The sequence below is a fragment of the Pongo pygmaeus genome, chromosome 12 (genome assembly GCF_028885625.2).
Source record: "Pongo pygmaeus isolate AG05252 chromosome 12, NHGRI_mPonPyg2-v2.0_pri, whole genome shotgun sequence".
In the NCBI taxonomy this organism is placed as follows: Eukaryota; Metazoa; Chordata; class Mammalia; order Primates; family Hominidae; genus Pongo; species Pongo pygmaeus.
This window is the reverse complement of record NC_072385.2, coordinates 55,355,641-55,376,441: the sequence shown is the minus strand read 5'-3', so window position 1 is coordinate 55,376,441 and position 20,801 is coordinate 55,355,641. Positions and strand designations below refer to the sequence as shown.

General features: G+C 40.9%; 2 long non-coding RNA genes across 2 annotated transcripts in view; one reads left to right on the top strand and one right to left on the bottom strand.

Annotated features, from left to right (window-relative positions):
- LOC129030274 (uncharacterized) overlaps positions 1 to 20,801 on the bottom strand; it is a 552,505-nt gene that overhangs the window by 354,844 nt on the left and 176,860 nt on the right. The window lies entirely within an intron of this gene.
- Positions 1 to 20,801, top strand: part of LOC129030273 (uncharacterized) — a 60,249-nt gene that overhangs the window by 13,716 nt on the left and 25,732 nt on the right. Inside the window, exons 4-5 of the long non-coding RNA XR_008500599.1 lie at positions 10,698 to 10,904; positions 15,554 to 15,784. This is a non-coding gene — a long non-coding RNA (uncharacterized LOC129030273). The remainder of the gene's footprint in view (positions 1 to 10,697; positions 10,905 to 15,553; positions 15,785 to 20,801) is intronic.

Genomic DNA, 20,801 nt, shown 5'->3' with positions numbered 1-20,801 from the left:
TTCTGTTTGCCAGTATTTTATTGAGGATTTTTGCATCAATGTTCATCAAGGATATTGGTCTAAAATTCTCTTTTTTTGTTGTGTCTCTGCCAGGCTTTGGTATCAGGATGATGCTGGCCTCATAAAATGAGTTAGGGAGGATTCCCTCTTTTTCTATTGATTGGAATAGTTTCAGAAGGAATGGTACCAGCTCCTCCTTGTACCTCTGGTAGAATTCGGCTGTGAATCCATCTGGACCTGGACTTTTTTTGGTTGGTAAGCTATTGATTATTGCCACAATTTCAGCTCCTGTTATTGGTCTATTCAGAGATTCAACTTCTTCCTGGTTTAGTCTTGGGAGGGTGTATGTGTCGAGGAATTTATCCATTTCTTCTAGATTTTCTAGTTTATTTGCATAGAGGTGTTTGTAATATTCTCTGATGGTAGTTTGTATTTCTGTGGGATCGGTGGTGATATCCCCTTTATCATTTTTTATTGCATCTATTTGATTCTTCTCTCTTTTTTTCTTTATTAATCTTGCTAGCGGTCTATCAATTTTGTTGATCCTTTCAAAAAACCAGCTCCTGGATTCATTAATTTTTTGAAGGGTTTTTTGTGTCTCTATTTCCTTCAGTTCTGCTCTGATTTTAGTTATTTCTTGCCTTCTGCTAGCTTTTGAATGTGTTTGCTCTTGCTTTTCTAGTTCTTTTAATTGTGATGTTAGGGTGTCAATTTTGGATCTTTCCTGCTTTCTCTTGTGGGCATTTAGTGCTATAAATTTCCCTCTACACACTGCTTTGAATGCATCCCAGAGATTCTGGTATGTTGTGTCTTGGTTCTCGTTGGTTTCAAAGAACATCTTTATTTCTGCCTTCATTTCGTTATGTACCCAGTAGTCATTCAGGAGCAGGTTGTTCAGTTTCCACGTAGTTGAGCGGTTTTGAGTGAGATTCTTAATCCTGAGTTCTAGCTTGATTGCACTGTGATCTGAGAGACAGTTTGTTACAATTTCTGTTCTTTTACATTTATTGAGGAGAGCTTTACTTCCAAGTATATGGTCAATTTTGGAATAGGTGTGGTGTGGTGCTGAAAAAAATGTATATTCTGTTGATTTGGGGTGGAGAGTTCTGTAGATGTCTATTAGGTCCGCTTGGTGCAGAGCTGAGTTCAATTCCTGGGTATCCTTGTTGACTTTCTGTCTCGTTGATCTGTCTAATGTTGATAGTGGGGTGTTAAAGTCTCCCATTATTAATGTGTGGGAGTCTAAGTCTCTTTGTAGGTCACTCAGGACTTGCTTTATGAATCTGGGTGCTCCTGTATTGGGTGCATATATATTTAGGATAGTTAGCTCTTCTTGTTGAACTAATCCCTTTACCATTATGTAATGGCCTTCTTTGTCTCTTTTGATCTTTGTTGGTTTAAAGTCTGTTTTATCAGAGACTAGGATTGCAACCCCTGCCTTTTTTTGTTTTCCATTTGCTTGGTAGATCTTCCTCCATCCTTTTATTTTGAGCCTATGTGTGTCTCTGCACGTGAGATGGGTTTCCTGAATACAGCACACTGATGGGTCTTGAGTCTTTATCCAGTTTGCCAGTCTGTGTCTTTTAATTGGAGCATTTAGTCCATTTACATTTAAAGTTAATATTGTTATGTGTGAATTTGATCCTGTCATTATGATGTTAGCTGGATATTTTGCTCGTTAGTTGATGCAGTCTCTTCCTAGTCTCGATGTTCTTTACATTTCGGTATGATTTTGCAGTGGCTGGTACCGGTTGTGCCTTTCCATGTTTAGTGCTTCCTTCAGGAGCTCTTTTAGGGCAGGCCTGGTGGTGACAAAATCTCTCAGCATTTGCTTGTCTGTAAAGTATTTTATTTCTCCTTCACTTATGAAGCTTAGTTTGGCAGGATATGAAATTCTGGGTTGAAAATTCTTTTCTTTAAGAATGTTGAATATTGGCCCCCACTCTCTTCTGGCTTGTAGGGTTTCTGCCAAGAGATCCGCTGTTAGTCTGATGGGCTTCCCTTTGATGGTAACCCGACCTTTCTCTCTGGCTGCCCTTAACATTTTTTCCTTCATTTCCACTTTGGTGAATCTGACAATTATGTGTCTTGGAGTTGCTCTTCTCGAGGAGTATCTTTGTGGCGTTCTCTGTATTTCCTGAATCTGAATGTTGGCCTGCCTTGCTAGATTGGGGAAGTTCTCCTGGATAATATCCTGCAGAGTGTTTTCCAACTTGTTTCCATTCTCCCCGTCACTTTCAGGTACACCAATCAGACGTAGATTTGGTCTTTTCACATAGTCCCACATTTCTTGGAGGCTTTGCTCGTTTCTTTTTATTCTTTTTTCTCTAAACTTCCCTTCTCGTTTCATTTCATTCATTTCATCTTCCAGGGCTGATACCCTTTCTTCCATTTGATCGCATCGGCTCCTGAGGCTTCTGCATTCTTCACGTAGTTCTCGAGCCTTGGTTTTCAGCTCCATCAGCTCCTTTAAGCACTTCTCTGTATTGGTTATTCTAGTTATACATTCTTCTAAATTTTTTTCAAAGTTTTCAACTTCTTTGCCTTTGGTTTGAATATCCTCCCGTAGCTCGAAGTAATTTGATCGTCTGAAGCCTTCTTCTCTCAGCTCGTCAAAGTCATTCTCCGTCCAGCTTTGTTCCGTTGCTGGTGAGGAACTGCGTTCCTTTGGAGGAGGAGAGGTACTCTGGTTTTTAGAGTTTCCAGTTTTTCTGCTCTGTTTTTTCCCCATCTTTGTGGTTTTATCTACTTTTGGTCTTTGATGACGGTGATGTACAGATGGGTTTTTGGTGTGGATGTCCTTTCTGTTAGTTTTCCTTCTAACAGAACCCTCAGCTGCAGGTCTGTTGGAGTACCTGGCCGGCCGTGTGAGGTGTCAGTCTGCCCCTGCTGGGGGGTGCCTCCCAGTTAGGCTGCTCGGGGGTCAGGGGTCAGGGACACACTTGAGGAGGCAGTCTGCCCGTTCTCAGATCTCCAGCTGCGTGCTGGGAGAACCACTGCTCTCCTCACAGCTGTCAGACAGGGACATTTAAGTCTGCAGAGGTTACTGCTGTCTTTTTGTTTGTCTGTGCCCTGCCCCCAGAGGTGGAGCCTACAGAGGCAGGCAGGCCTCCTTGAGCTGTGGTGGGCTCCACCCAGTTCAAGCTTCCAGGCTGCTTTGTTTACCTAAGCGAGCCTGGGCAATGGCGGGCGCCCCTCCCCCAGCCTCGCTGCCGACTTGCTGTTTGATCTCAGACTGCTGTGCTAGCAATCAGCGAGACTCCGTGGGCATAGGACCCTCTGAGCCAGGTGCGGGCTATACTCTCCTGGGGCACCGTTTCCTAAGCCCGTCGGAAAAGCACAGTATTCGGGTGGGAGTGGCCCGATTTTCCAGGTGCCGTCTGTCACCCCTGGAAGGGGAAGTCCCTGACCCCTTGCGCTTCCCGAGTGAGGCAATGCCTCGCCCCTGCTTCGGCTGGCGCACGGTGCGCTCACCCACTGACCTGCGCCCACTGTCTGGCACTCCCTAGTGAGATGAACACGGTACCTCAGATGGAAATGCAGAAATCACCTGTCTTCTGCGTCGCTCGCGCTGGGAGCTGTAGACCGGAGCTGTTCCTATTCGGCCATCTTGGCTCCTCCCTCTTAACTTTAAAAGTACCACAAAGGCCAAAATTCTTCATCCCCAGATGTAAGATTAACTGGAGATTTGTCTTCATGCACAAATATCTCTCTTATTACAACTTCTATTTTGATATTTCCTGACAATAAGAAAATATCTTTACCAGTATTCTGAGCTTAGTAGGTGTGCACTATGTGTTAGGTTCTTTATTTCTTCACTTTCACTTCTTTCACACACATTGCCTACCTTCTAGTCTATACACAGAACACCTCTTCATGTGATGACATGCATTTGAGGATGTGAACTGTAGACTTTAGTTAATAATAACGTATCAGTATTGGTGCATCAGTTGTTAAAAAAAAAAGTACCACAGTGATGCAAGATGTTAATAGAGGAAACTGGCTGGGAGTGAGAGGGTATAAGGGAACTCTTTGTATTCTCCACTCAAATTTTCTGTAAACTTAAAGTTGCTTTAAAAAGTATGTGTGTGTGTATACACACCACACACTTTATTGTATAGGTAATATATACTTTGTAATATATACTTTATTTTTTATATGTACTTTTATATATACTGATTTATATATACTAATTTGTATGTAATATATATGTGTTATATATAATATATAATTATATATGTAAATATAATGATTTTAACCCATTCTGCCAATTTACATTTAATGTGTGTGTGTGTGTGGAAATGAGAATAGAATTAAAATGGTTGCTACACAAAATCAACTCAACAAAAGAAAGACAATAATGGAGGGAAGGAGGAGATAGTTGACAAAAATGTAAAAGACATACAGAAATCAAAGCAAAATTGAAGTTTTGTCTTTCATTATCAGTAATTATTCTAAATGCAAATGGATTGAACTCTAATCAAAAGGGAGAAATTGCCTAAATGAAAAATAGAAAACAAATATGATTACACTGTGTGCCATCTACAGACTCATTTCAAATCTAAAGACATATATAGATTGCAAGTGAATGGATGGGAAAAGACATCCCATGCACATGGTAACAAAATAAGAGTTTGAGGTCACTCTACTGTTATCAGACATAAAAGACTTTTAGTCAAAAACCGTTACAAAACACATAGAAAGACATGCTGAAAATCATACCAATTCATTAAGACAATATGACTATTTTTCAGCTTTATTGCAGTGTAATTGCCAAAGAAAACTGTACATATTTATGATGTTTTGATATATACATACACTCTGAAATGATTAAATCAAGCTAATTAACCTATTGATCACTTCACATATTTATCATGTTTTGTATTAAAAATATTTAAGGTCTACTATCTGAGAAGTTTTCAAGTTTACAATGTATATTATTAAATATAACCACAATGCTCTTCAAGCTTATTCCTCCTCACGGGAAACTTTTATTCTTTGACGAACATCTCACCCTTTCTATCCCACTACCCACACAATTTTCTTTCAACCACATTTCTACTCCCTTTCTATGAGATTGAAGTTCTTTAAGATATTTTAATACACAAACATTCCCTAGGATAGAACATACGTTTCCAGAATAGATCATATGTTAGACACCAAACAAGTCTCAATAAACTTATTAATAAAAAGACTGAAATCGTACAAGTATCTTTTCTGATTATAAGAAAACGAAAGAGGAAAACAGTAACAGAAGGAAAACTTAAACATTAACAAATACATGGAAATGAACAACTCTCTAAAACAACCAATATGTCAAAAAAGAAATAATGATGGGAATTAGAAAATAAGATGAATAAAAACAAAAAATGCAACATGACAAAATTTAATAAATGTAGAGAAGGCAGTGCCCAGAGGAAAATTTATGTATACAAATAACTACATTAAAAAAGAAGAAAAAGTTTAAATTAATCACCAAACTTTATATCTTGAGCCACCAGAAACAAACAGAAAATTATACCCCAAAGTGGCCAAAAAACAAATAAACAAACAAAAATAAGAATACAGTGGGGATAAAAAGAAAGAACATAAATGCAATATAAGAAACCAAAGTTGGTTCTTTGAAAATACTTTTTAAATAATTAACAAGCCTTTAGCTAGACTGACAAATCAAAAAAGACAAAAATAACTAAAATCAGAAATGAAAGTGGGGTATAGTTATTGACTTTATAAAATAAAAAGGGTTATAAGAATATATTATGAATAATTGTATATCAAAAAATGGATAATCTAGATGAAATAGAAACTATCTCATAAGCACACAAATTGTCCAAACTGACTCAGAATAAATAGAGAACAACAGATCTATAATAAGAGATTGAATCAGTTATTGAAAACCTCCCAGTAAAGTCCAGGATCAAAATATTTTACTGTGACCCTTATTAAACATTTTTAAAGTAACACTAATATTCCTGAAACGCTTACACAAAATAGAAGAGAAAACACAACCTAACTCATTCCATGAGTCCAACGTTATTCTGATACCACTGATGAGTACAAAATATTGCAGAAAGTAAAACACTCAATTAAATGGAAAGATATTTTATGTTCATTGGTAGAAAGACAATATTTTTGTTTTAATACCACCCTAAGCAAGCTCTGGACTCATGCACTCTCTATCAAAAATTTAACAGCCATTTAGGCCTAAATGAAAAAGCTTGTCCCCAAATTCATATGGAACTGCAAAAAGCTTCAAAAACCCACAACAATTTTGAAAAAACAAATGAGGATTCATATTTCTCAATTTCAAAACTTATTACAGAGCAACAGTAATCAAAGCAGTGTGATACTGGCACAAATATTAGAAACAATATATTAACTCATTAGAATTAAAAGTCTTGAAATAAACCCTCACATATACGGACAACTGATTTTTTTTAAAAGATAGTTATGTTTCCCAGTGGGAAGGAGAACTATCCTCAACAAATAATACCAAGATAACTGGATTTCCACAGCAAAAGATTTAAGTTGAACCCCACTTTACACCTTTTACAAAAATCAACAAATGTATGAGCTAAACCGATAAAACCCTCAGAAGAAAACCTAGGCATAAAACTTTATGTCCCTGGATAAAACAACAGATTTGTTGATATATCACCAAAAAACAAGCAACATTAGTGCAAATAGATGAATTAAGATTCACGAAAATTGAAAACTTTTGTGCATCAAATAAAATTATCAAGAAAGTGAAAATAAAACCTATTAAGGATTTAAAATATTTATACATTGTATATTTTTTGAGAGCTTAATATATTGAATAAAGTACTCTTACAGGTCAAGAACAAAATGACAAAAAAAACCCAATGAATATCAGGCAAAGGATTGTATAGACATTTTTCCATACAAGACAAAGAAATGCTTAATAAGAACATGAAAATTTTCAACATCTTTAGTCATTACAGAAATGCAAATTAAAACCTCAATGAGAAACCACTCACACCTCATCTCCTAAGATGGTTATTGATAGCAATACAGGCAGGAGGTAGACAAATCCTAGGCAGACAGGGGTGTGTCCCAGTGAAACCCAACCTTCAAGTTGAAGGCAGTTTGAAGCCTAACTTCAAGTCTTGCGTAAATCCACAGACCAGACTGAGCACCTCTATCCCCAATTGATGCACTTTTTTTTTATTGCTCCCCACCCTTCACCTATTTTACATATACCTATCCTTCCCTAATTGTTTTTCTACACTGTCATGTGCACCTTTGAATGATGGCTTTCTTTTAGCCTCTTTTGCATACTTATAAACCAATCAGCACAGAACACTTGCCTTCTGAGCCCATAAAAGCCCTGGACCCAGCCACACTGAGGGAGAGACCACCTGACCACATTCCCTCTTCACTAAGAGCTGTTTCATCACTCAGTGAAACTTTCATCCTCTCTCCTCACCCTTCGATTGTCAGCATAAGCTCATTCTTCTTGGACTCAGAACAAGAACTTGGGACCATGCTGAACACAGGTACAAAGAAAGCAATAACTCTGTGGCCCTCCACCCTCCACCAGCAGAAGGGGGCTGCCCCACTCCATGGAAAGCAGTGCTGGGGCTGAGCCAACCCAGGTGCCTCAGGCCAGAGCGGGGTGATGGGACTGACAGAGCTGTTAACTTGCCACTGTGCCTTGGGCTGTGGACAGTGGGACTAAAAGAGTTATTATTCATACTGTAACACCCACTCTGGGACTTCTGGGTCATGGGCTTCCCTGCTTGAGTGCCTTCATGTTCCCCTTGTCTAGATGCTAGAGTCTACCATGGAAGTCACTTGCAACATGCTTGGTCAAGCTGTAAGCCCTGCATGGAACCCACTCCTGTGCCAGCACTTGAAGCAGCTGGCCAGACCCTTCACTCACTTGCCCACACACCCTCTTCATCTGGGGGCTGAGCTCATAATCATGGTGGCTGCAGGATTCATGCCAGAGTGCAAGCCAGGTGTGGCCCAGTGGCTGAGTGGTTGGGGCACCTCCTGTGGAGAATGTGGGCCAAGCAGGGGCATTGCTGGCTGGAAATCTCCAGCTGGAGGTCTCAAGCTGGCAAAATGGCTGAGAAAAATCCTGCATCATTTCAACAACTTAAAAAAATTAAAAAAACATAAAAGGAAAATATCAAGTTTGGGCAAGTCCATGAAGATATTGTGTTAGTGTTAATATAAAATGGAGAAGCCCCTATGTGGAATAGTTCAGAGGTTTTTCTTAAAAAACCTAAACACAGAATTACTATATGACTAAACAATTCCACTTCTAGTATATACCCAAAGAATTTGAAAACAGGAACTCACACAGTTACTTGTATGCCAGTGTTGATGAGGATATGGAGAAATTGGAAACTTTGTGCACTGTGGTTGAGAATGTAAAATGGTTGCAGCCACTACAGAAAACAGTGTGCTAGTCCTCAAAATAAACAAAAAAAAAATTAACACATGATACAGCAAATCACTTCTGGGTATATATCTAAAATAATTTTTTTTTATTAGAACTTTAATTTTTTCTTCCATTTATCTTTAAGCAGCTTTAAAAAAATTTTTTTTATTTTTTATTATACTTTAAGTTTTAGGGTACATGTGACAACGTGCAGGTTAGTTACATACGTAGACATGTAGGTTCTCAAAGAGATTTATGACACTGATGTTCTTAGCAGCATTATTTACAATAGCCACAAAATTGAAATAACCCAAGTATTCAGCAACAGATAAATATATAAATATAAGGTGGTATATATAAATGATGTGTTATTTAGGCTTAAAAAGGAGTGAAACATCCTATAATATGTATGATCCTTGGAAATATTATGCTAAGTAAAATAAGCCAAACACAAAAAGAAAAATATCATATGATGCCACTCATGAAATATCTAGAACAGGCAAATTTGTAAAGACAGAAAGTAGATGAGAGGTTACCAAGGGCCATGGGATTGGAGATTGGGGGGTTTTGCTCAATGGTTATGAAGTTTCTGTTTGGGATAATGAAAACATTTTATAAACAGATAGTGGTGGTGGTTGTATAAGATTCTGAGCGCACTTAATACCACCGAATTGTATACTTAAAATGGTTGCAATGTTAATTTCATGTTATATATATTTTGCCACACAAAAAAATCACAATACATAAAGGGACTAAGAATAGATTAACATGCTATTGTTAAAAAGAGAATGGGCATTAAGCATCTGTGGTTTCAAATAATACAAAGAAAATTTTTCCATAGATGAATTGTTTATGGGTAAGTAATGGGCAGATTAGTCTGAAAATATAAACATGGACTTGAGGGTGAAACGTCTTGAAGGTTAAATATGGTCTTCAGGGTTCAGTCAGTGAGAAGACAATGAAGGTTCTCAGGATGGAGGGTGCCAGGTTCTAACTGAGTGGGTAAGTGGCAGGTAGCTGGAAAAACATTCAAGGAATCATAGACAGTTTTGACATGGATTTACTCTCTCCCTGGGCACAAGCAAGCCATATATACGGTGTTATCAGGATAATTATACCTTTTACAGACAATAATGGCTCCAAGCCCAGCAAGAGCTAAAATTGGTGATCATCTAATGTGCCTCACATAGCATGGTTACATAATGTGTGGGGTTGTATGCCTGCACTCCAAACTTGCTGAGTTATGCTGCGTTGGAAGGCTGCTTCAGCCTACTCCTGACTAAAGCACAGCCATTCCCTTACACTCCACCCTCTAGGCTGAGGTTTTCCTCTGGGCAGGGACACGAGCCAACAGGGTGAAGACCTGAATCCATAACCCACAACAACAATACAGACAGCAACAGCTCACTACTAGGATCCAACCTATGCAACTTATGACTATTAAGGCCTAGCACAGGTCAGAGCCTAGGGATTCCCGCCATCTCTGCAGGGAGTTGTCAGTAAGGCTCTTGACCACCTTAATCTCCCATGAGTCCCCTTGCAAGGCTACTGTTATATTCTGCCAATTGTCAGGGATAAAGGTACAACATTGTGTTCCTAAAAGTGCACAGGTGCCTTCTTGGGCAGCAATTATTATGTCTAAGGCCATTCAGTTTTGCAACATAACCTTTCTGACCTGATCAACCTCATCTTTTAACAGGTGGAGGACCACTCAGGTGTAATTTAGAACCTGAGCAGTATGCTCTGCAAGAGCAGTAACTTGTGCTTCTACTATTATGGCACCTGCGCCAGGGATAGTCATTGCCAAGGGGTAGAATCACCAAGGGGCTCATCGCACTCACAAAAACCAAGAGCATTGTACCTCCTCCCAGTTATGTGGGCATCTGGGCAACATGGGGAGGACAGTGGCAGGTGCATAAGGCCACCCTCAGGTACATCATCCAGTTCAATCCACTGGTAAGTAAGTAAGCCACCCTTTGTCCCAAGAGACCCATAAACTCCCAGGGGGCACAAAATCTATCAGGGCCTGACCTTGGTGGGGCCACTCGTTCTACCATACCTTCAGTGTGGCGACATCTGTTATGTTTACACAGGCCACGATGGGTACCTGCCCCACAGTGGTGTTGCCCCAGAGTTGCTCTATGCACTGTGGTACCTGGGCTGGGGGTACCACATGTTTCTCAACTAGCTAGCCCCACACATCATAAATGCTGTGGGCCAGCCAGGGGGCAGGCATGCATGGGTCTTGTGGCATCCTTTGTCCAAAGCTTGTCACATTGCATTACAGGCATTGGCCATGGAACCCCAAGTCTCCAGCCATCTCCAGTTCTCTGCAGGCACTGAATGTATGTGCTAAGGCAAGCCATCTGCAGCTGCTGCTGGAAGCGAGGAACAGATCCAACAGTTGGAAACCTTGGTCACCACAGCATAGGGGCCAATCCACAATGCAGGTGGAGCATGTTAACTTATGGATGAAATGACAGAGAAGACACAGGTACTAATGGAGATAAATCACATCCCTCAGGCAAAATACAGGCTAACCTTTCATCCCTGGATAACAATGCAGCCTCTAAGGGCTTCTGCCCTGGGCAATGGTACCACACTTTCTCAGCTCCCATGGTTCCTTTAAGTCCTGTATCTATGCCAAAGTCATGGGGGAATCATAATAAGCCACCCAGACAGTACATATGTCCCCTAGAGGAGGGTTCCTTCCCTGGCTATTCCCTATAAACAGTCAACCATGGGGGCCGTGCATTGAACACCCAAGGAGTGACATGAAAGTCATACTGTAGATCCTCCCCACAGGCAGCTACAATGGCCAACCACCGGCAGCGGGGACTTGGAGGGTCCATGGCCACAGCCAGGTTTTCTATTCCCATATCTGCAAGGGCATTGGGGCAGGCAACAACAGGTTACCATTCATCCCCATACCTGGTTGGAGGAGCCATCCTTGGTGTGTATCTAAAACTAAATGTGGGTGGCAGCCAGGTGTAACAAAGCCTCCACTGGGGATGGGCCACCTTTCCATGGCCATTCATTCAAGGTTTGGAGCACCTGGTCCAGCCTGAAACTCCAGCCCCACAAAGACAGAATGTGACATGCAAATGTAACCCATTCTTCAAGAGCCTGTTATATCACTCAATCCTACCTGCAGCTTGCGGGTTGTATAACACATAGAATCCCCACTTTTTGTCCATGTATTGTACTTATTGTTGTACCTGTTTTCCAGTAAAATGTGTTCCCCTATCATTCTCAGCAGCCAGAGGGTGAATAAGTGTTGCAGGGCCTGGATGGTGTGCTGTTGGTTGGCCACCCCTGCATTTGGCAGGGGCCCAATACTTGCCACCTGGTCAAGGCCACTCACCTTATTGTTACTTGTTGTGTAACACTGGGCACCTGCCTCCATCTAGGGTATGCCTGAGCACATGCCAGGCATTTCTGACAAGCCTTCCAAATGTCTTGTGTGGGCAGGGACAGACCCCAACGCTTACTGACCTGTTGCATCAGTTTCCCCCCCTCATGTCCCAGTTTCTGCTGTAGCCACAAGGCCACATCTTGTCTAGGTACTTACTCTAACCATCAAACCTTGGCCAAGGCATCTGCCTCATCATTGCCGGGGTGGCCAAAGGCATATGGTGTGACATGTGATAAATAGTTGCCTCTTTCTGATGTCCAATTTCCCAGAAGTCTTGCCACATGGCTTGGCCCCGAATATGTTGGTGGCCGACTAGCCACTTCTGTATTTTCCAGGTAGTTAACCATAAGGCTAAGCCTCAGTAGACTGCCCAGCTGTTGGTACAGATTGCCATCGTTGTCACCTCCTGGGTGATCACCCTCCATAGGCTCTAAGTTCAGCCCATTGGCTACTTTGTCCATACCTGGTTTCAAATCATATGGTGTCACTAGTAGGTTGGGCTGCAACAGTGATACAGGCAGCAGTAGCACCCCAGCTAGACCCATCTGTGTACCATGCCCTTTCAGGAATGGGGGGATGCCCTTCCTTAATGGTGAAGGCTCAGGGTCTAGAGGTGCCTCAGGCCCCATGGACTTATCTTGCATTAAGACTACTGGTCCCAAGATCTCTTGCAACTCTTCTACCAAGGGGCTTGTACTCAGCATACTCCACTGCTCCAAGTAGGTGCCCCACTTTGCCAAAGTGGATGTCTGTGCCATTCCAGTCCAGGGGGTCATTACCCATGAACTCACCCATCCTGCTATTGAATAAGTCATCCACATGATGATGGCAGCCCATCCTGTCACACTCTCACAAGCCTGAAGGGTGCCAAACAGAGCTGTTTCTCTATCAAGGAATCGTGGAGGTCAGCTCTCTTCCATAGTTTCAAAAGCCTACTGGCATTCTCAAATGCTCTGTGAGCTGCCACAGGCCCCAACCAAAACCATCTGTGCTCACATGCACATCCAGCTCAGACGGGCACCTCTGGTAAACTACCCATGGAGCTTGTGCCTTCTGAAGAGCCTGCTTGCCTGCCAGGAAGTTGGTCTCAGCTGCATCATACCAATCACAGGTAGCTCTCTTCTTTGTTAACATATGAAACAGTTTTATCATTTGAACTAAATAGGGCACAAATGCCTGCCAATATCCCAGGAGGCCCACAGAAGTTTGTAGCTGCTTCACTGTGGTGGACTGGGGATATGCCTGAATCTTATCAATGATAGCCTCTGGATGGGCCTTTGTCTTACCCAACCAGATAACTCCCAAGAGTTTGGCAGATAATCCAGGCCCTTGGACCTTGGATTTGTTGATGGCCCAACAACATGCTGCCAAATGTTGCTGCAAGAGGGGCACTGCCTCTTTTAAATCTACAAGAGAAACAGAGGTTAACATAATTACCATCAATATGATGTAATAGGCAGACCGCTTCTGGACATAGCCAGGTGGCTAAATCCGTGACAACTGGACCATGACATTTCGTGGAGCTATGCACATAGCCCTGCAGCAACACTGTAAAAGTCCATTGTTGCCAGTCCCATGTGAAGGGGAACTGTTCTTGACTTTGGGGCGATGTCTATGGAGAAAAATGCACTGTCCAAGTCCACTACATACTGGTGCTCTCCCAGTTCCTTTGTCAAATGGTCCATCAAATCCATGACTGACAGTACAGCTGCATGCAAAGGGGGTGTTACTTTATTCAGTTCCTGATAGTCCACCGTCATCCACCAAGTTTCATCAGGCTTTCTAACTGGCCACACTGGAGAACTGTAGGGGCTGTGGGTGCCACGCACTATTTGCATCTCCCCCAGCTTTTTAATTGTCTCAGTTATCTCCATATGCCAACCCAGCAAATGATATTGATTGGGGTTGTGGCAGGACCTAAGGCTAGTGATGTATATGCCCTCGCAGCACTGGCTTCACCACATGCACTCAGAGTCTGAATTCCCTGGCCATGGTTTGTAATGCCAGGTTGTGCAAGATATCCACCTGCAGAATGTATTCCAGTATTGGAGAGAAATGCACAGTATATAAATGGAGAGCCAAATGGATGATGCCAAGGAGCAGAGATACAGGTTTCACTTTCACTGACTGGCCTCCATAGTCATAAATGTAAGCAGGATTGCCAGGAAACTTATCCGGGTTCCCATAAACAAGGCTGCAATCTGCACCAGCATCCACCAGTGCCAGCATCCACTGTACACTGGTGGGGGAACCACTGGATCGCTAATTCTATACGTGACCTCCAGTCATCTGGTGTCCCCCCAAGCTGGGCACCTCAGCCAGCTCCCTAATCAAACAGAAAAAGCCTTATATTTTCACCCGGCTGCAGAAAGTAGTCACTGAGCTACAGCACCTGGGTGGGACTGGATCACACAGCAATGTCCTTTTTCCCCTTAGGCATTTTCTGGGACTGCTCCTCCAGAGACAACCGTCTCCTCAAAGTTAAGAGTACTTTATTAAGTTGCTTATCAATTTGCTCATAGTCAACCCTGGCCAAAATCAAATCTATCCACACATGTGAGTGTGTCACTCATTGGGGCCCCTTTTTCTTCCATTGTGGGGACCCCTGCAGGAGGGATATCCTCCCCTTATTTACAGTGTGGACCCCTCTGTTTCACTGACAGCCTTCTGCTTCCCCAAAAGCTGCCGTAGCAGTGGTCACTTCATGTATGCAGCGCCGTAGGTATGGGATGAGATGAGGACAGCAGCTAGGGAGCCAAAGGCACTTGGGGGTGCAGAATCCAACACGATATTCCTCATGTGGGAGGTGAAATGTTCATCATCTGGCACCTGGTTATTCAGGTCAAACATAGCCTATCGCATACCCATCTCTGGGATGTTTTGTACCAAATCGGCATACAACTGCCATTTACTCATGGTTTTGGGTATTTCACTGGTGTCATTCCACAGTCTATATGGCTGCCCATAGTCACTCAGTCAGGGTGTGGTTACCTCGCCCTTGAACCAACCACCTGCTCATCTGCAACCACTGATGGAGGGAAGGGTGAGTCATGATAGAGGCCAGCTTTTCCATCTCAGAGGCAGAACAGGAGATACTATCTGCTCCCTCTTCCCACAAATGAAGCACTCAGGCAAGCAGAGGTTCCCCTGGATGATGACAGCAATGCTTGCCTCATTCCCCCAACTCAGTTGGGGTACAGGCAGTATATGAGGTATGTTGCCTTACCTTGGAGAGTCCCTGAGTTTGCCTTCAGGGCCCCAATGGCTGTTCATGATCTACCTTCTAATGGACCACTGGGAAAGCACACAACGGGGGTTCTTCCTCCTTGGTATCAGACCAAGTGGGGGTGTCTGGCTGAGATGAGAGACCCAGGCCTGCATTCACAGCAGCCTCTAATTCCTTTTCCAAGCTCTGTAGCCAGGCCTGCAGGTGCCCTGCTTGCACCTGGAGGTCTCCATTCATGGCAGCTTCTATCTCTTTTTTGTGAGATGTGTAGCACGGCCTCCAGGTGCCCTGCCTGTGTCTGGAGGTGTCCATTCATGGCAGCATCTATCTCTTTTTCTAAGCTGTGTAGCTAGGCCTCTAGGTGCCCTGCCTGCACCTGGAGGGCCCTGAACTGCACTGCGTCTCTCAGGGACTGGGTGTGCACTTCTTGTAACACAGTCAAAAATGCCTATTCAACTCTTCTGGCAAAAGCTCACTCCCTCTCCATGCTCTGTACTTCCAGCTGCTTCAGCGCCCTCTCCATGTTTGCAGGAAACCATCTACCACCACTCAGGTTTCCACCGGAGCCCATCTGAGCAGCACAGCTGCCACCGGGTACCACAACCCATGTTGCAGTCACATGGCTGACCAAGAAGCAGCAGGGAATGAAGGCTCACTCACCTTGGGATCCTGTTCGTAATGCCAATCGTCGGTTCTAACTGAGGTCCGACGGGACTTGGTGGGCGAGTGGCAGGTAACTTGGAAAACACTTGAAGAATTGTAGACAGTTTTCACATGGATTTACTCTCTCTATGGGCATGAGTGAGCCATATGTACAGCTTTTATTATACCTTTTACAGACAATAGTGGCTCAGAGCCAATCACAAGCTCATGTGGGTGATCACCTAATGCAGCTCACATGGCGTGGTTACATAATGTACAGGGTTATGTGCCTGCACTCAAAACCCACTGAGTCATGCTGCTCTAGAAGGCCGCCACAGCCTACTCCTAATTAAAGCGCAGTCATTTTCCTTATAGAAGGTGACAAAACAATACTATATTACAAATATTTAGCCTATTAGTAGATGGGCCATAATGGAGAAATATTGCTGGGCACAGTAAGCTGTTTGGTATGTTCACAATCATCCATATAAGATATGCAGTATTTCAGAACCATCTATGGAATAGGAAGAAAATGATAACTCCACCATATGTTAAGTTCTTTGATGAGAAATATAAGTTTGGGTTCATCTATATATACCCTAAGTAGCATAGTGATTGGGATATTTGACGTACTCTTAAAATATTAAATACTTTAAAATGTTGTATAAATGTGAGTACATATCAAATAGCTTAGATGAGTAATTTCGAGTTGGGGAGATGGAAGTATTAAAGATTCCTTTTGAGAATTTGAGCTGGAGTAGAAGGACGTCATTTACCACAGAAAGGTCCTATTGCAATTTGTCAGATTTTTCTATTGGACTGATATAATTAAATATTTCCAACCCATGCTCATACACACAAGTAAAGAAATTATTCTTTTTCTGTGCAGCTATAATTCTGACTCTAAAGGAACAATAAAAATGGCAAACAACTCTTATGTGGCTGAATTAAATTGGTAAAACCATGGAGAACCATGCTCTTCAGTGGGTCTTCTGGTAGAAGCTTATGAGACCTTAGACAAGCAGCTCTGGCTGATGCTGCAGCCTGAGGAAATATCTCCCATTATGTCCATGTGTTCATTTCACGTCTGGCTTTTGAATTGTATTCTAGGTTTATGTATCATTTTCTCATGTTTGGATCTTCCTCCCCATGAATCCTTTATAGTTGATTCCTTAATCAAGTTATACTTTTGAATTACTTTAAATTTTTACCTCTGTCCAATGTCTTATTAATTCTCTGTGGATCAGTGCTCTTAATATCAGTCCTACTTATCCTGCTCCCATCTTCAGCTCCCAGGAGCCCCCTTTCTTATGTGTCTAGTACCCCTGAGTGAAATGAGTCCAGATTTTCCACCTGGAAGTGCATTGCTCCTTATTAGAACAGGTGGTTCTTAAGATATTGTACATCTTTACTCTGCACTGTATTGATATTTAAAATTTAAGAAGTATCATCTATTTTACACATATTCTAAGATTACTACCTTTTAAAAGCAATCAATTTTTTATAAATAATCTTAATCAGGGATTAAACTGTACTAAAAAAACTTTTTGTCCTGAAATTGTGCCAGAAACTCTACTAAATATTTTAAATTGCCTATTCTAAATATATTTTTAATGTTTTATGTTATTCAAAACTCAGACTGAGAATAATTTTTTAAGTCAATTTATGGAATTAAGTAATTATCCTGACATAATTCATTGTAACATTCAGTATATTTTTCTTGCATTATATCTTAGAGTTCTTGTAAAAGAATAATGCAATTATATATATTCATATAGAAACTTGCAATTATACTCTATCACTAAATAATTACTCAACAGTTATCACTTCAATGCTTAGAACATCAAAGAAACTTTGAAATGAAGATAATACTTATGAGATCAAGTTCACAAAGTAGTTGCGTCATTTATAAGAGGGATAATTAAACACAGTTTACGAATTGGGGATGGGATCTAGATTGGGCCAAATTCTGCATCCTTTGCAGAGTTGAAAATTGATCATTTATGTCTAATGAGAAAATGAAGAGATTCTTTCACTAAGTAGGGAGAAATCCCAAGGGAAGTTGCTGCTAGACAGAACAAATTTGTCCACATACACTTTCCCATTGGAACAGTGGCTTCTAGCTTTCATCACAGTAAAATATTTTTACTCAGTTTTCACTTACTGGTCAGCTTCAGTTTCTTGTTGTGATAGATTGTAAAAGGGAAGTATCTACGTTTTAAAAATTACTTTTTTAAAGCCATGAGAGACTGAAGTATAAGAGAGCATCCCCAAAATAGGAAAGAGGCATTTCTCCTGAACTCATCAATCAACAGCCTTTAGTTGTAGCATCTCCTTAGGTGCAGGGCCAAAAATGTGTAAGTGGCATGCAGCAAACATAGTAATACTCACCAAAGAAGTACCTGTACCCAGAGGAAGAGATAGTGGGGCCCACCAGCAATGGTCTTTCTGGCAGAAACAGTAGTAAAACAGAAATGGCAGTAGTTTGAAACAAAGATGGTGATACCCAGGTGTACTCATGACCCATAACAGATTAGGCAGAGGTGTGCTTTGAAAGTAGAAATGTGTGGGGCCACAATACATGGCTGCCCTCTACATCTGGTGCTGAGGAATAGCAACGAAGGACAAGTGTCACTTGATAAGCAGGAAACAAGTTATATTTATGAATTTATTTGACATTCTACGCCTGGCAATATGTTTAATTCTCATAGCAATTTCTGTATCAGTAGGCGAGAGTAAATACCAGGGTGATATATTCACTTCTCTCAAAGTGACCTTGTAAGCTAAAGAAAAGAATTGCGTATTATTATATATTTCTGGAAAAAAATTGGCTCTTGATACCACCTAAATTGATTACTTTTTAGTATTTCCTCAGTAGTACTTATGTATCTAGTCAGCACTATATTATTTTTACCTCTGCTAATCTGCACTTTGAAATTGGTTCCACCAGTTCACTTTATAAATATCTATTGAGTTCAAGGAATGTGGCCCAGTATTATAGTGGAGACATAAAAATGAATAAGATAGCTCTTGCTCTCAGAGAGTTTGCAGTTACGCAAAAATACAAAATAAAAATAAGGATCATATAGTCAGCAATATATGTAGTAGTCTCTGATATGATACAGAAGAAATTTACTTTCATAATTAGACTATTATACAGAATAAGTTCCACTAATTTATTTATTCCATAAATATTAAATAATCTACTATATATTGAATGCTAGGTACTTAGTATATGGCAGTGAAGCATATAGACAAAACCCCTTGCTGTTATGTAGCTTATAGTCTAGTGAGAAGACAAAGAAAACAAATAAATAAATGAATAAAGAAAGGAACAATTGAATGAATGAATGAATGAATGAATGGCAAAGAGAAAATGTGCTATGAAGTAGACTTAAGCTATAATTATACATGTGATTTCTGGGCTTGGGGAGGTTAGTTTCAATTTCATTTCAATAACACGATTAGTTAAAGCATCTTTGAATAACTGAGTAAGAACCTGAAAGTGATGAGCCATACATGTACTTGGAGAAGACAAATAGTGATAGGATAGTGCTTAAATGAAAAATTTTGAGGCAGGAACATCCCTTTCCAATGGAAAGAATGGGATACAATCCAGTTTAGCTGAAGCAGAAAATCTAAAGGAGACTAACAAACGGATGACTCAAGAAAGATGTCAGGAGCCTGGAACATGTAGAACTTTGTAAGCCATCGTGAAGACTTTGGTATTTTTCACCGAGAGAGATAGGAAGCCATTGGAGAGTTTGAGTAGATGAGTGACTAGATTTGACTTACAGCTTAAGAGAATTATTCTGGCTGCTGTGTCCAAAATAGACACCAGGGAAGCAAGTTTAGAAGAAAAGACACTAGGTAGGCAGTTGCTCCAGATAAGACATTATCATGGCTTGATGCACAGTGGGATAAAGACACACACTCAGATGCTTGAAATGCTTTGCAGATATAGCTTACAGTACTAACTGATGTATTGGTTATGAGATTTGAGAAAAAGAAAGTAAACACAGTCTCCAGGATACCTGCCTTGAGTAGAAAGAGATTGGTGTATCCACTTATACATGTGGGAAAGACTGTGGAAAGAGAAAATTTAGAGATAAAATTGGTACATTTTTCTATGTGTGAATCTTGAAATGTCAGTTACATATTTGTGTGGAATTTAATACACAAACATTTACAGCTCAGTGGAGAGGTCTGTAATGAAGAGGTCAAAAGTATTAGAAACCCTAATACTGGATGATGATACAGAAAGAGAGGTATAAATAGAGAGAATAAATTAGGAAGAGAAACAGTAACAAAGAGAGAAATAAGAGAAGAAAATAAGGCATGACAGCATTTGGAGACAGAGAAAGTGAGCTAAAATAGTGAAGTACACTAAATGAAGTAATCAATGAGGTAGAAAAACTAGAATTTTCTTTCTTTCTTTTTTTTTTTTTTTTTTTTGAGACAGAGTCTCACTCTGTCGCCCAGTCTGGAGTGCAGTGGTGCGATCTCCGTTCACTGCAAGTTCCACCGCCGGGGTTCAAGCCATTCTCCTGCCTCAGCCTCCCAAGTAGCTGGTACTACAGGCACCCGCCACCATGCCAGGCTTTTTTTTTTTTTTTTTGTATTTTTAGTAGAGACGGGGTTTCACTGTCTTAGCCAGGATGGTATCCATCTCCTGACCTCGTGATCCGCCCGCCTCGGCCTCCCAAAGTGCTGGGATTACAGGCATGAGCCACCACCCCCGGCCTAGAATTTTCTTTTTTAAGTGAAGCCAAGTGAAGAAAGTATTTCGATGAGAAGATAGGGAATCCATAAATTCCCATTAATAAATTGAATAACTGGAAAAATCCATAGATTATGAGTGCATAGTCATGAATTATTACATGCATTAGATAATCTATAATGTGTTGCATACAGAGTATGCAAAGTGGTAGGAATTTGTACCCTACAATATAGCTAGATGCATACCATATTTTTTATTATTCATAAATTATCTACAATAATAATTTTATCTTTCTCTCTTCTTTAATGGAAATACAATATTTTAATGTTTTACAGGTCACAATACATTCATTTAAACACATTTAAATTATAATTTTTAAATGAACAAC